The 12,938-nt window shown below is 48.4% G+C and overlaps 1 protein-coding gene across 1 annotated transcript in view; it reads left to right on the top strand.

Moving 5' to 3' along the window:
• The window catches only part of Zhx2 (zinc fingers and homeoboxes 2), a 154,803-nt gene that overhangs the window by 121,808 nt on the left and 20,057 nt on the right, over window positions 1–12,938 (top strand). The gene's annotated exons all lie outside the window — the stretch shown is intronic.

Raw genomic sequence — 12,938 nt, forward strand, 5'->3', positions numbered from 1 at the left:
CAGAGGCCACCTGCCAAAAGCCTCTTGGCCTGTGTATCTATTTGTGGGCTATGATTCCTCAGACACTCTGGTCTCCTCATTTAAAATGAGCTCTGATTCAAATAAGAGACCCTGCCTTATAAATAAATTTATTAATTAAAAAAAAAAGCCAGGCGAAGCCCGGCAGTGGTAGCATGTGCCTTTAGTCAGCACTTGAGACACAAAAGCAGGTGAATCTTTGTGACTCTCAGGACAGCCTAATCAACAGAGTGAGTTCCAGGACAGCCGAGGCCTGTGGAAATAAAAAAAAAAAAAGTAATGTAAAAATGGAAGTTGAAGAAGGAATAAAGAAAAGAAGGAGGAAAGGAGTGGTTAGGAGGAGGCAGCAGCACCTTTGAGCCTGGGATTTCATTTGTTCTTCTCCAAAGTCCTGAGACATAAGAGAACTTTGTTGGGTCAGCTTAGATGCAGTTCTGGCTCTAACAGTTTCCAAGCAAGTCCCTCTACCTCCTCGAGCAGCCATCCACACAGAGCTACAGCCAGGGGCACCCAGGCAGTGCTTTCTTGCCCAAGCCTGGGAGCCTCCAGGGTTCCTATCCCCACTCAGTAGGCGTCTCCCGAAGATCCCCAAGAAGTCCAGTCCTGAATCCGATACTCCGATGTCACAGGTCTGGAGGTGTGTTCTGAGTACCAGGGCATATCACAGGTGTGCTTTCCAGTTCCCAAAGATCTTTCTGGAGAAACAATGAATGGGAGAGGATGGGGTATATGTATGTCAGAGCCCAAGACAGATGAGGCAGAAGGTTCTGAGAAGAGGCAGCATGGAGGGCAGCAGGCGTGGGAAAAGAGACATGGAAGAGTCGTGAGGCAGGCTTGGAGACCGAGGGAACAGGACACACTAGGGCACATCTCTAAGAAAGCTGTCTCCCTAAAATACAGAGCAAGGCACCCACTGGCCCTACTGAGGTAGCGTGTGGGAGCTAACGTGACAGACCTCGGCCCTGTGGTTCTGGTCTAACAGGGTTGGGAATGCTAGCTTGCTCTGTGGTCAATAGTGGGAAGCAATGGTGGTGTCACCATGGCTGGTGGGAGCCCGGCCTCTGCCTCTGCTCTGCTCTGCTCTGCTCTGCTCTTCCTGGATGCTGGAGGCCGTGTTTCTTCAGGCGGGCAAGGCTGCAAAAACATCCCAGGTGATTGGCCAAGCCCTGGGTTCACCATACTCTTGGGTTCATTTCTGTGGACACAGAAGAGCCGCTTAAGTGTGGTGTCTCAAGAACACTTGTGGAAGTGGGAAGTTAGGGTCAGATACCCTAGACTCACATCAAGGTGAGGCTTGTGAGGGCCAGGGGGTGCCCTTCCTTCCTCTTCCGTCTACTAGAGACCCCCTTGCATCCCTTAGCTTGTAAGACTAGTTTGAAACCATGGCAGGAAATTGTGTTCCCAAAACGTGATTTGCTCCCATGGTCGATTCTCCTTCCTCTCCCCTTTCTTAACCCCTCCTCAACACTCATTCTTATTTGTACCTCCCTCTGTCCTTCTCAAGAGGACATTTGTGGCCGTATACAGGACCCACCTAGGTAGTCCAGAACAGCCCACCCATCTCAAGAGACTCGGTCACATTGTCAAAGCCTCTTTTCCATACAAGTTATGATTTCCAAGTTTCAGAGCTTAGAACCTGGATATCTTTGGGGGCCATTTTTTCAGACTCTCACCCACTCTGGGTCCTTGGCAAAGCGATATGAGAACACAGCTTGTGGATGTAGTTCAAATCTGCGTAGTTTTTTACACGGGTGTTGCTACTGAATGAATGGCTTTGTGGAGGACATTCAATCCAAGAATAAGTGTAAACTCTCTTGGCCTTGATCCTGAGTCTTTGTGATAAAGGAGGACAGGATGAAAGGGTTTGGGAGGAAAGCTGTAGGTTCAGGAGAATGCAGAGGATCCGCTGGAGGGGGCCAGGGTGGGAGGAAGGGAGAGATCTGACAGACAGAATCTAGCAGCTGCTGAAAAGCCCTGTCTCACCCTGACGCGTGTCTGGGGAGCAGAGAAAGCACAGCTCTCTGGCTCCGGGAAGATGGAGTGTGTGCCGATCCCCCGCAAGGAGGGAAATGAAAAGGTTACACCGGATTGTCAATATAACAAATCCCAGGAGCGTCTCGGCCTCTCTAAATGTTTTGATAGCAGAATTTGATGGGCTGTAAATCAGAGCAGGCCCGTCTTAAACATTTGATCGTGCCTTATTTATTTATGTATGTGACACATGCAACTAGAATTGATTCCCTCTCCTTTCAGACTCAGGGAGAGGTTTTTTTTTTTTTTTTTCTTTGCTCCTGCTTTAGAAACACATCACTCCTCTCCTGGCCCCGGGGGTGGAGGTGTCTTGGACACAATGATAACTGCTAGGGTGCTTCCTTCCTACACAGAATGCTTTTTGCCTTGGGGAGAAAATGATCAGGAATTAGCTGCTTCAAAATATGACTTCGTCTTTGTGGTGTTTCTTTCTTTTTTTTTTTTAAATAAGATGATTGCTCAGAGAAAATGGGAGGGTAAAGGTGTTCAGTGTAGACCAATGGCAGACATACGACAGGGCAGTTTCCTTTGAATGCGGAGTCAAAAGCTACCTAGACCTCTCCCATGGGGTCCGGGTTAACCTCGCCTTTGTTGTTCCTTTCAACAGACGTGACAGACTGTGTTTGCTTCGTTGGTATCGAAGCCAGCTGCAGAGCATCTCAAGTACCCAGTGTACTGAGGCAGGTGCTTGCTTATACACAAGCCTGTCACATCTCCCTCCTTTGTGTAGTTAAACCCCCATAGGCCGGGACTCTTGTGTCTCATTTCTGAGTGTCTAAAGCAGACTCTGATTGTAGCGTATTTGACAATGATATGGGACTGAGAAGAATGAATGGGCTATGGGTTGTGTGCATGTGTGTATGCATTGTGTGTGTGTGTGTGTGTGTGTGTGTATGTGCCTGCATGTGTGTGCCTGTGTGTGTGTGTGTGTGTGTGTGTATGTGCATATAGAGGTCAAGGGTCAATGCTGGATATCGTTCTTGATCTAATTCCACCTTATTTTTTTGAGAATTTAGAATTCATCAATTGGCTAGATTGGCTGGCCTGTGAACCCCAGAGACCTGCCTGCCTCTGCCTTCCTGGAGCTGGGAGTACGGGCATACTTGGTCATGTGGGTACAGGGAATCCCAGCTGATCTCCGTGCTCCACAGCAAGTGCTTTACTGGCCAACCCATCTCCACAGCCCCAGGTTATTGCTTTAAGATGATCTTTAGGAGGCCAACTCAGCCAAACCAAATCAATTCCGGCAGGCCTTCCCGCAGCCGTGATGGACCACCCTGCAATCCAACGCCCAACATTCTGCTTTCTGCTCTTTGTAGGTCTTACGCTTCTCTGTCCCTGTCTCTGTGTCCTCCTCCCGGTTGCCCAGCGTCCCCCTCAAGAGTACCATGTTCCATCCTAGTGTCATCTCAGAGAGCTTGAGCTGCTGGTCCACTGCATCCACATCAAGAGAGTCACTTTTTCACAGGTCACAGTTGGCTTCTGTCCAACCAGCAGATGCCAAGGGATGCCTATTGTCTTGACTTTCAACATGACTGCTTCTTGGGAACGCAGGTCCCCCAAGCCATGCTCGCAAAGGTTTGGGTTGATTAGTTTGGACTCAAGAACTGGAGGTTTTTCAACCCCGTGCCTCTAGGTATGGTGTGATGGCGCAACACACATGGTTAACAATTTGCTAACTTACTCATAAAATTCAAGTGTAGACTTAAGATAGACTGGAAAGAAGTCAGAAAGTTAAGGGATGAACTCAGGGTCAGTGCTGGACTATGGACGGCGATTCCTATCACATGGATGAGAGAAATGGTAGTGAAGACAGAGAAAAATGAATGAAATGGTAACTGGAGCTTAGAGACAAACCCAGGACCACTAATGTCGGTGTCAAACTCCACCCACCCCCATGCTGGCACTGTTTCCCCCAAGATACCTACCGGTCAGAAAACCTTGGGATAGACGGTAATGTTGTGACTTTAAAAACACAAACGAGCGATGTCTGTTCCCTCAGAAATGATCTGCCCTTGATGAACTGTAGCCCAAACTGCTAAGAGCTCTGTCAGAAAACCCAGCAGAGCTAAAAGCATCCTTCTAGACTTTGATGTCTCCGGGAGAAGCTCCCTGTCAAAGCTCCCAGACAGCCCTGTTATTTCCTTTGACAGCCTCAGTGCAGGTCCCTGGAAAGGAGAGATGGCTCCCATGAAGGCTCCAGGTATGATTTCCTCGAGCTCTCCCTGGCCTCTGAGCAGCCACGCCCCAGATGGGCTTTTGCAGAGCCTCTGGCCTCTGCCTGAGTCCCCCATACTGGAAACCTGCATAGAGGTGCCTCCAGCAGGGATGTCACACTCCTTCTGGAACCTTCCTTCAGAGGTTAAGACATGACCCTCGAGCTGATGTCCAGGCTTGTCAGCCACATAGAGCAGAGTCTCCAGGGCTCTGGGGCCTTGGTTTTCTTTCCTTAGGAACTTCAGGCCACGAATAGAGAAAAGTCAGGAAATGCGACCACGGGGACTAAGGACATGAGAGTAATGAGGAGAAAGAGCTGGAGCGTGCCAACCTAGAGCGTCTCAGAGAGCCTCACTACTCAGGGTGACCCCGACCTCGCAGCGGCATCGTTTCCAGGAAACCAGTAGTAAATCCACAATAGCAGGATCTGTTCCACGTTTACTGATCATAATCCACCCTTTGAAAGATCCCCACACAGTTTGTAGATAAAGCCTGTATCCCGGTGCTATTGCTCTGGGATGCTGACCACTGCCCCTTAATCTCTCTGAGCCTTGGAGCCCCTTAAAGTCTTAGGGAAATGAAACTCCATCTTTGGCATATACTAATCCCGTAATGAGTATCTACTGTCCTTTGCTGTGGAAGTGAGCATGGAAGACTCTGGTGGTGCCTGAATTGAAAAGCAACACTGAATGGGAGAAAGTTCTAGATGAAAAAGCGAAGCTCTCTCAGCAACGACTCAACAAAGCATGGGAGCTGTGGAGAAAGATGTCTCACAGCCACCTGGATCCTGGCTCTTTGTTTTGGCTTTGTTACGATGACTGATCGATCACTTGCTAGGTCTCGGAGGCCTTACATTCAATGATTATCCTCCTCTTCCTGCCTTCTCTGGCCCCAAAGTTGTCTCTTCTGCCTCTAGGACCCTCCTTACCCGAAAGGCTCTGACCCTCCATTACCTCAGGAATCAACCGTCCTCTCTCTCCTTAGTGTCCTTTTCTAGGCCCTAAACCCATATCTGCTGTCATGGCTGGGCCTTGTCAGGGCCCAGAGGCACCTTTACTGTTTCAGGAGGAAGATTTCAGTCCTCCATTCAGATGAGCTGTCATTTTTCTTCCCTGCATCCAGGAAAGACGCCCTCCCGCCTTTGAACGCCTGCTCACCAGAGGAGGCTATGTGGTATGGTGCCATGGGGCCAGATAGCATCTTTTCAAATCCCAGCTCTGCCAAGAAGTGCCTTTACGTTCCCTGTCAAGACTCAAGCGCCCCCTGGTCTTAATGCTCCCACAGGCAGTTGGCGTTAACCATATAGTTTCTTTGCAGAATCATCATAAAGACTCACCCAGAAGGTGTGAAGACTTAGCATCAGCAGGTCACCTGCCTCACAAAATGAAATAGGAACAGGCTTCGTGGGTCAAAATATCCCTTTTCACTCGTTTTTACAATGCCCACGTGTTCCATTGTCGTCTTCTCATGGAGGGAGGGCGCCTCTTCCTGAATCCCGCCCCTTCCTGCTCCATTCTTCCACATGGTGACCTTGACTCAACTGCTCACAGAGAAAGAACCTCAGTACCTGAAACCATGCCTGATCCTGACAGGTGCCCGGCCAGCCTGCCCCCCCCCCCCAGCATTCACAAGTCACTTCTGGGCCACCGAAAGGCTTCCAGAAGGCAGGGCCTGGCTCCAATGTTATGTGGTAAACTGTGCTCAGTCCCCCTAGACTCACATGCTGAGGTTATAATAGCCTGCTGCTCCGAGTGTGGAGAAACTCTGGATGAAGGTGATTAGTGTTGAGTTATTAAGGTGGGCCCTAACCCAGTGTGGTGGTGGTGCCCTTCTATGAAGAGTAGTTAACCCTTCTCTAATGAAATTCACTGAGTTTCTCCTTCCCTCCTCTCTCCTTCCCCTCCCCCCCACACACACTGAAGCAAGGACAGTTCATTTTTTTTTTTTGAAGGGAAGCAATATCAGTGTGTTGGGGGTATGTTTATGCACAGTTCAGGCCCTTAGAGACACCAAGATGTCAACTCACAGCTGTTCTATTGGGGTATCCGCCACCCATTCCAGATAGGACTCTGTATCTCAACATGTATTGTGTCCATTCGTTTACTCATTTCTATTTGTGTGTGTGTGTGTGTGTGTGTGTGTGTGTGTGTGTGTGTAGCCCACAGAACAGAAAGAATGTTAGATTCCAGGGTTTACAGGTGTTTGTGAGCCTCCGTGAGGATGCTGGAAACTGCACCTGGGTCCTCTGAGACCGCAGTAAACCCTTTTAACTTCTTAGTCATCGGGTCTATCCTCCAGCCTCCGACTGACTTCTGTTTTTGCCAGTTTTGACCAGCATATCTCAGAACACTTTAGCTCCTGTGCCAGTGAGTCCCAGGCTGCGTGGTGACAACCTTGACCATGGCTCACATGTTCAGACAGATACCCCCAAGTGCTTGGCTCTATCTTCCCCCCCCCCCCCACCTTGCTGTGCCAGGATAATGCTGCCTGAGGCAGTGTTTCTCCCAACACTTCCAGAGAGACCCAAGAGATGGATCCGCAGAGGCTCCACATATCAGGAGCCTTCTCTGATTTCAATCTTTTCCCTCCCCTTTAATCCACTCTGACTTTTGTGATTGCTTACTGAGAACGTTTTGGACTCTAGGTCATGCTTTGAACCGGTCTCGGAACCCAGGGAAGTGGAGTGCCTATTTCATTACAGTTTGCCTTCTCTCTCCAACTCACTTCGCAGATTAGAATCATTCTGTAGAAAAAGCCCTTTCTCTCCCTCACCCACCTCTGACTGATGTCTCTGTTCTACATAAATGGCGTCTCTGTTCACTCCTTCTTGCTGGAAAATTAAAACTCAGATGCGCCACACCCCTTGGCCAGTGGGTGAGCCACACCCGCCTGTGTCAACAGTGCCCATGCAGAATGTTGGGGGCTTCCCCTTCCGGTATTCTTCCACTTATGGAGCCTCGCACCCACCCACTACTACATGCGTGCAGACACGTGTGCAGCCATGTGTCAAACATGTGCAGCACTGTCAAACGTTTCTGAGAGCTTTTACCACTCTAATTGAGTCGTTCACTACACTCCCCACAAAAAGCTTTTCCACTCTTCCCATGCCGTTTACCAGACTCATTAAGGCCAAAGCCTGGCCCTGCCAGCCCTAAGCACCTAGGGTCAGCCACCTGTCCTTGATAGACAGCTGTGAGAAGCAGGGGGAGGAGAGTTATTCCATACAACCACACTGAGAAGAAGAACAAGTAGAAAACGAAAGTGGACAGAAGTCTATTGTGCCCGCGTTAACATTCAGAGCGCTAATGTGAGGTCCAGGGTTTTTTTAAAAATAATTAATTAATTAATTTTTATTTTAGGCGCATTAGTGTTTTGACTCCATGCATGCCTGTGAAAATGTGTCAGGTCCCCTGGAACTGGAGTTCCAGACAGTTGTGAGCTGCCGTGTGGATGCTGGGAATCAACTGAACCCTGGTCCTTTCGAATCACAACCCATGTTCTTAACCGCTGCGCCATCTCTCCAGCCCAGAGGTCTGTGTTTAAACAAAGGGAAAGAAGTAAGCAGAGCTAATCAGTCCTAGTGCAGGTGTGAGCCCGCCCCTGCCTTCACGTCCATTCCACAAGCCATCAGCAGTATGTGATAGCTCTTTCTAGGAGACATGCCTTGTCTCTAATTGATACCAAGGCCTCACCCATTCCCTTCTCGTGCGTGCTACTATAAGAAAATTCCAAGCCTTTAATCCCAGCACTTCAGAGGCAGAGAGAGAGTCAAGAGGATCTCTGAGTTTAAGGTAGCCTGGTCTACAGAGTGGGTTCCAGGGCAATCAGGGCTACACAGAGAAATCCTGTCTTTAAAAAAAAAAAAAGGAAAGGAAAGGAAAAAAAATAAAAGAAAGAAAATTGCCAATTCCTTAGGATACATTTCTCAATAGGCTGATAGCCAGAGGCCTTATAGGCATGGAATGGAGTAGGATATTATGTGTCAGTGCGAAGACTAGGAACAGATAATAGAAACAGAGACTGTTTATTACGACATTAATAAACAGTCTAGAAGCAGGGCCAGAGAGAGCTGGAGAGTTACCAGCTCAAAGTCGAGTTCAGTTCCCACCCCAAGGGTGGCGAGCCTTTGTGGGTCACCCACGTAGTACCCACCGTCTCCCACGGTTCTGTCTCCTGCGCCTTCCTGCTCATGCTCTCTCATTTATATACAGCCCTGACAGGGAGAGGTTCGCAGTCTTCTGACAACTGGTTTCTCTCATGTCGGTCTGGATGAGTCTCTCGTCATCCCCACTCTCCTGCCGCAGAGAGGCACAGGGTAGCTCTTCAGAATGTCTGCACCCCTCCCAGGACAGTGGCTTATGGCCGTGAGACTGTCCCCTGTGGTGATGAATATGGCAACGACTCCGCATGTGGCTCCTGGGACCCCTCTCTTTAATTAAGTGCAAAGAGCCACACGTAGCTAGTGGCTCCACAGTGAACAGCCCAGACCCGGAGCCATATGCACTCCATAAGCAAATGAGCGGCTAATGCTCTTAAACACAAAATAGCACAATTTAATGTTATGTATTGGAAAGCGCTTTGAAGAAAGTGAACAAACAGTATTGGGGAGAAGTTCACTTTCAAAGAAACGACAGGCGGGCGTGCCCTCTGGGAGGGTGGGGGTGGACTGTTCTGAAGGGAGGCCCTGTGGTGGAAGTGACGCTCCTGCTGAAACAGCCAAAGTGTGTCAGCGAAGCAGAGAGGGCATGGGTCACGATATGCCCAAGCTTGCAGGCTGTTCCAAAAGAGTGGAGCTCGTTGTGGTGTGAAACCAGAGAAGCTGCGAAAAGGACCCAGAACCAGCGCTGATCTTAACACGTCTCTTCGTTGCTCCGGAGATGCGGCGGGGGATTTGTGGGTGGCTGTGGTAGAAATCCAGGCTAGAGATAATGGCGGCTTCACTCAGAGCTAAAAAGGTGCCTCTGAGCCGTAGCGCGGACAGGATGGCTGGTGAGTCGGCTGTGCAGATTTGAGGCCCAAGTGGGCAATGGCGGAACCCTGACAGACTTGAATGCTCAGGGGGAGAGCACATGTTTGAGGGGATAAAATTCAAAGGGAAATGAAGGGTTAGAAGAAGTCGATGTCAGCACCCAACTAAAGGCTTCAGCTGCTGCTCCAAGATTCCCAGGAAACTGCTCTTGCTACCCATCCCAATATGCCAATCAAAGACAAGAGAAGTGGAGGAAAGCACAAAGAATTTTTATCATTTTATTGTATTATTTTATTTGGTTTTTCTAAACAGAGTTTCTCTGTGTAGCTACAATTATTCTGGAACTCACTCTGTATGTAGACCAGGTTGGCCTCCTACTCAGAGAGATCCATCTGCCTCTGCCTCCTGAGTGCTAGGATTAAAGGCTTGTGCCACCAGTACCAGATGAGAGATATTAACCAGTATGCTGGGAAGAACTAAATTAAAAGGCCAGTGACCACAGGTTGTAGTTAAGTAGCCCTGGTCAAAGTATGGTCCCGCTCATCACTGTCTGATAAGGGATATAATAACAAATTCCCCTGTCAATCACTGTTATGGTCAGAATCTCTTCAGGATAATCTATGCAGCCTCTCCAGCAGAGATCTCACCTTAGGGTGGCCCGCCCTGTAGGATTTGCCATTACTGGAATCCACGGTGACTGCAACTTTAAGATAATGACTCTTTGCGCCTTAAACCTTAAGGGTAGCGGACACGGCTCAGATAGGTACAAGTCTTAATGATGAGCGTGCCTGGGCCGAGTCAAGTGGGAATCTGAACCAAAGTGAAATAGACACGAAACAAAGGCAGAGGCATGCAGCATCCACCCGGCTTCCGTTACCTTTGTGAGGAGCCTGAGTCAGCAGCCAGTGTTTCCTTAGCAAAATCAGCTTCTCGGAGTCCCATGCAAGTATAGCCAGCTGAAGGATGCAGTCGCCCTCTGCATTGCTGTTCCCATGGTGTCTCCTTGCTACCATTCCTGAGGGACATGCACCCACTGTTGACGGAGTGCTGCATCCAGAAACCACCAGTGACTGGGAGATCAGGCTCTTGGGCTCACCAGGGGGCACTGGCCCTTTCCTGAGTCCTGTGCAGTTTGGCCCTGAGCCCTAGTGTCTCACAGAGTTGCACGTTACACAGGTTCCTCACTTCTGCCCTTGAGTCCTGCCTTGGTGGGACTCCAAAGCCAATAAGTCATCTCTTCCCTTCACGTCTTCTAGATGTGTGATAGCCTTGTCGCCAAATACCCTAGTCTCCACTCTAAATACAAAATTACAATAAAAGTAGTCAAACGTAAATGGCATTGAGATGCCAACAGTGGCCCGGCCCGGCAGTTCTCTAGAGTTCCGGCGACCACACCTTTAATAAACAAATTGTTCCTGCGGCCAAACTAATGTTGTTTGATGCAGTTCCAATCAAAATTCCAATAGGATTGTATTTTGCAGTTGATTCTGATTTATGAGAATAATCAAAATATCCAAGATGAGGTTCTGGGGGTGGGGTGGGGGCAAAGAGGAACCACCGTGATGTTAACATGCACTTGAAATATTTTAAAAATAAATTAACAGTAAGGCCCAGAGGCTAGACCAGATGTACGGATTGCGTACCAAGGAGCAAGCTGTAGTTGATGTAAAATGTTGTATGTGGTGAAGGTGTTTCTTACACACTGTGTAACTCGCTGCTGAGATTAGCTGGGACTTGCTCAAGGAAAAACGGTTGTACTTAACTCGAGTGTGTTGTTCTTAACTCAAGATAAATTCAGTACTGGCAACTCAAATGTAAAACAAAAACCACTAGGGTTGGCAGGACTTGGTGGCAGGAGACCTGTAATGCCAGCACGTAGGCAGCTGGGCCCGGAAGCCCGCTGTGGGTTTGAGGAAGGACTGAGCCTCAAGGCAAGTAGCCGGCCATGGCTGAAGAGTAGGGCCCTGTCCTAAAACTCAAAAGCAGACAAACGATCAAAACAAAGCCAAAGGGCTCTGAAGAAACCATAGATTCCTTCTTAGGAGTCAATATGATTAAGTGAATGGTCAACATGTAAAAAGAGGAAACATAGATTAATATACATTATCTTAAAAAAAAACAAATGAATAACAGGATTTCCAAATATGAAATCATAGTGAAAGATGCCACAAAAGGAAAAAAAATGATAAATTTGTTATCTAGAACTTAAGATTTCTACATGTTAGACTTATAAAAAATACTCTCACAACAGCTGAAAGGCAGACTTTTACATTTTGCAGCAGGCGTATTAAAGCACTTGTATAAATTAGTAATAAAACCACTGAACCCCACAGTAAGGGACGGACATGAAAAGACCATTCACAAAGGAGAGGCGACAAATGACCAGGGAACCTTGGAATCCACACAGCTTCACCAGCAGTCAAACCCACGGGAGTAACTAAGGACATGGCTTGTCAGCGGGGAAAGCGCTTGCCGTGTTCAGATCCCCAGAACCCACATAAAGCCACACAGGGCACTACATGTCTGTGATCTCAGCACTCCTATGGTGAGGTAGAAGACACGGAGGAGAAGCCCCAGAAATCCCCAATCCTGTCACATGGATCGGTGAGCCAAAAGAGACCTTGTCTCGAGTCAAAGTCAAGGGTTAATTTCCTGAGTTTGTCCTCTGATTGCTGTGCACATGCAATAGCAGTGCGCACACACACATACACACACATACACACACACACATACACAAATACCACACAGACACATACACACAGACACAAACACACACAAACATACACAAACACACACACTTACAGATACATACACAGACACACACACACAAATGCACACTCGCGCGCACACACACACACACAGGAAGGGGTTGTTTTGTTTTTAAAGCCTAGGACCTAGTGAGATGACTCAGCAATTAAGAGAACTCACTGCTACTCTGCCGGGCCAGAGTTAGGTTCCCAGCAGCCACATTAGGTGGCTCACAAACTGCCTGCCCCTCCAGCTCCAGGAGATCTGATGCCCTCTTCTAACTCCTGCAGGTATCCGTACACATATCCACACACAAACACACACGGGAATAAAATGAACCTTTTTTTTTCTAAATCACACAAGCGCCTCGAAACAGTCTTCCTTATCTAATTGTCAAGGCCCTTCGATGGTAGTGCTTCATGGAAGCAGAGCTGGGAGTCGGAGCCTCTCAGGCTCTGCCAGAGGAAAGGCCATCTGAGGCGAGACTGCAGTCACGTGAGTCAGGAGAATCGTTTCCAGGCCTGTGGCCAAAGGCAGTGTGTTACAGCCAGAATTGAGCCAACCATGGGAGCACAGGCCTGCAATCCCAGCACTCAGGAGACTGCAGCAAGAGAAACAAGACCTCACAGCCAACCTAGGCTGTGGTAGGTAGTACCAGGCCACTCTGGATCACATGAGAGACCCTGTCACAAACATACAAAACAGTGTCAGGTCCCTATAATGTAATGCCATGCTGCCCCTTTAAGGGGAAACGGGGTACTATTGAGAGGGAGGAGGGAAATACTGCACTTGGGCTAGTGGTTTATGTTATTCTCCTTATACATAGACCTACACCTTCTATACTTGTGTTATTATGATAAGAAACAACATGTCCATATCTATCTTTATTTTTAATGTTTTTTTGTTTGGGTTTGTTGGCTGTTGTGTTTTGGGACCGAATCTCACTATTTAACCC

The sequence above is a fragment of the Apodemus sylvaticus genome, chromosome 17 (assembly GCF_947179515.1).
Source record: "Apodemus sylvaticus chromosome 17, mApoSyl1.1, whole genome shotgun sequence".
NCBI classification, from domain to species: domain Eukaryota; kingdom Metazoa; phylum Chordata; class Mammalia; order Rodentia; family Muridae; genus Apodemus; species Apodemus sylvaticus.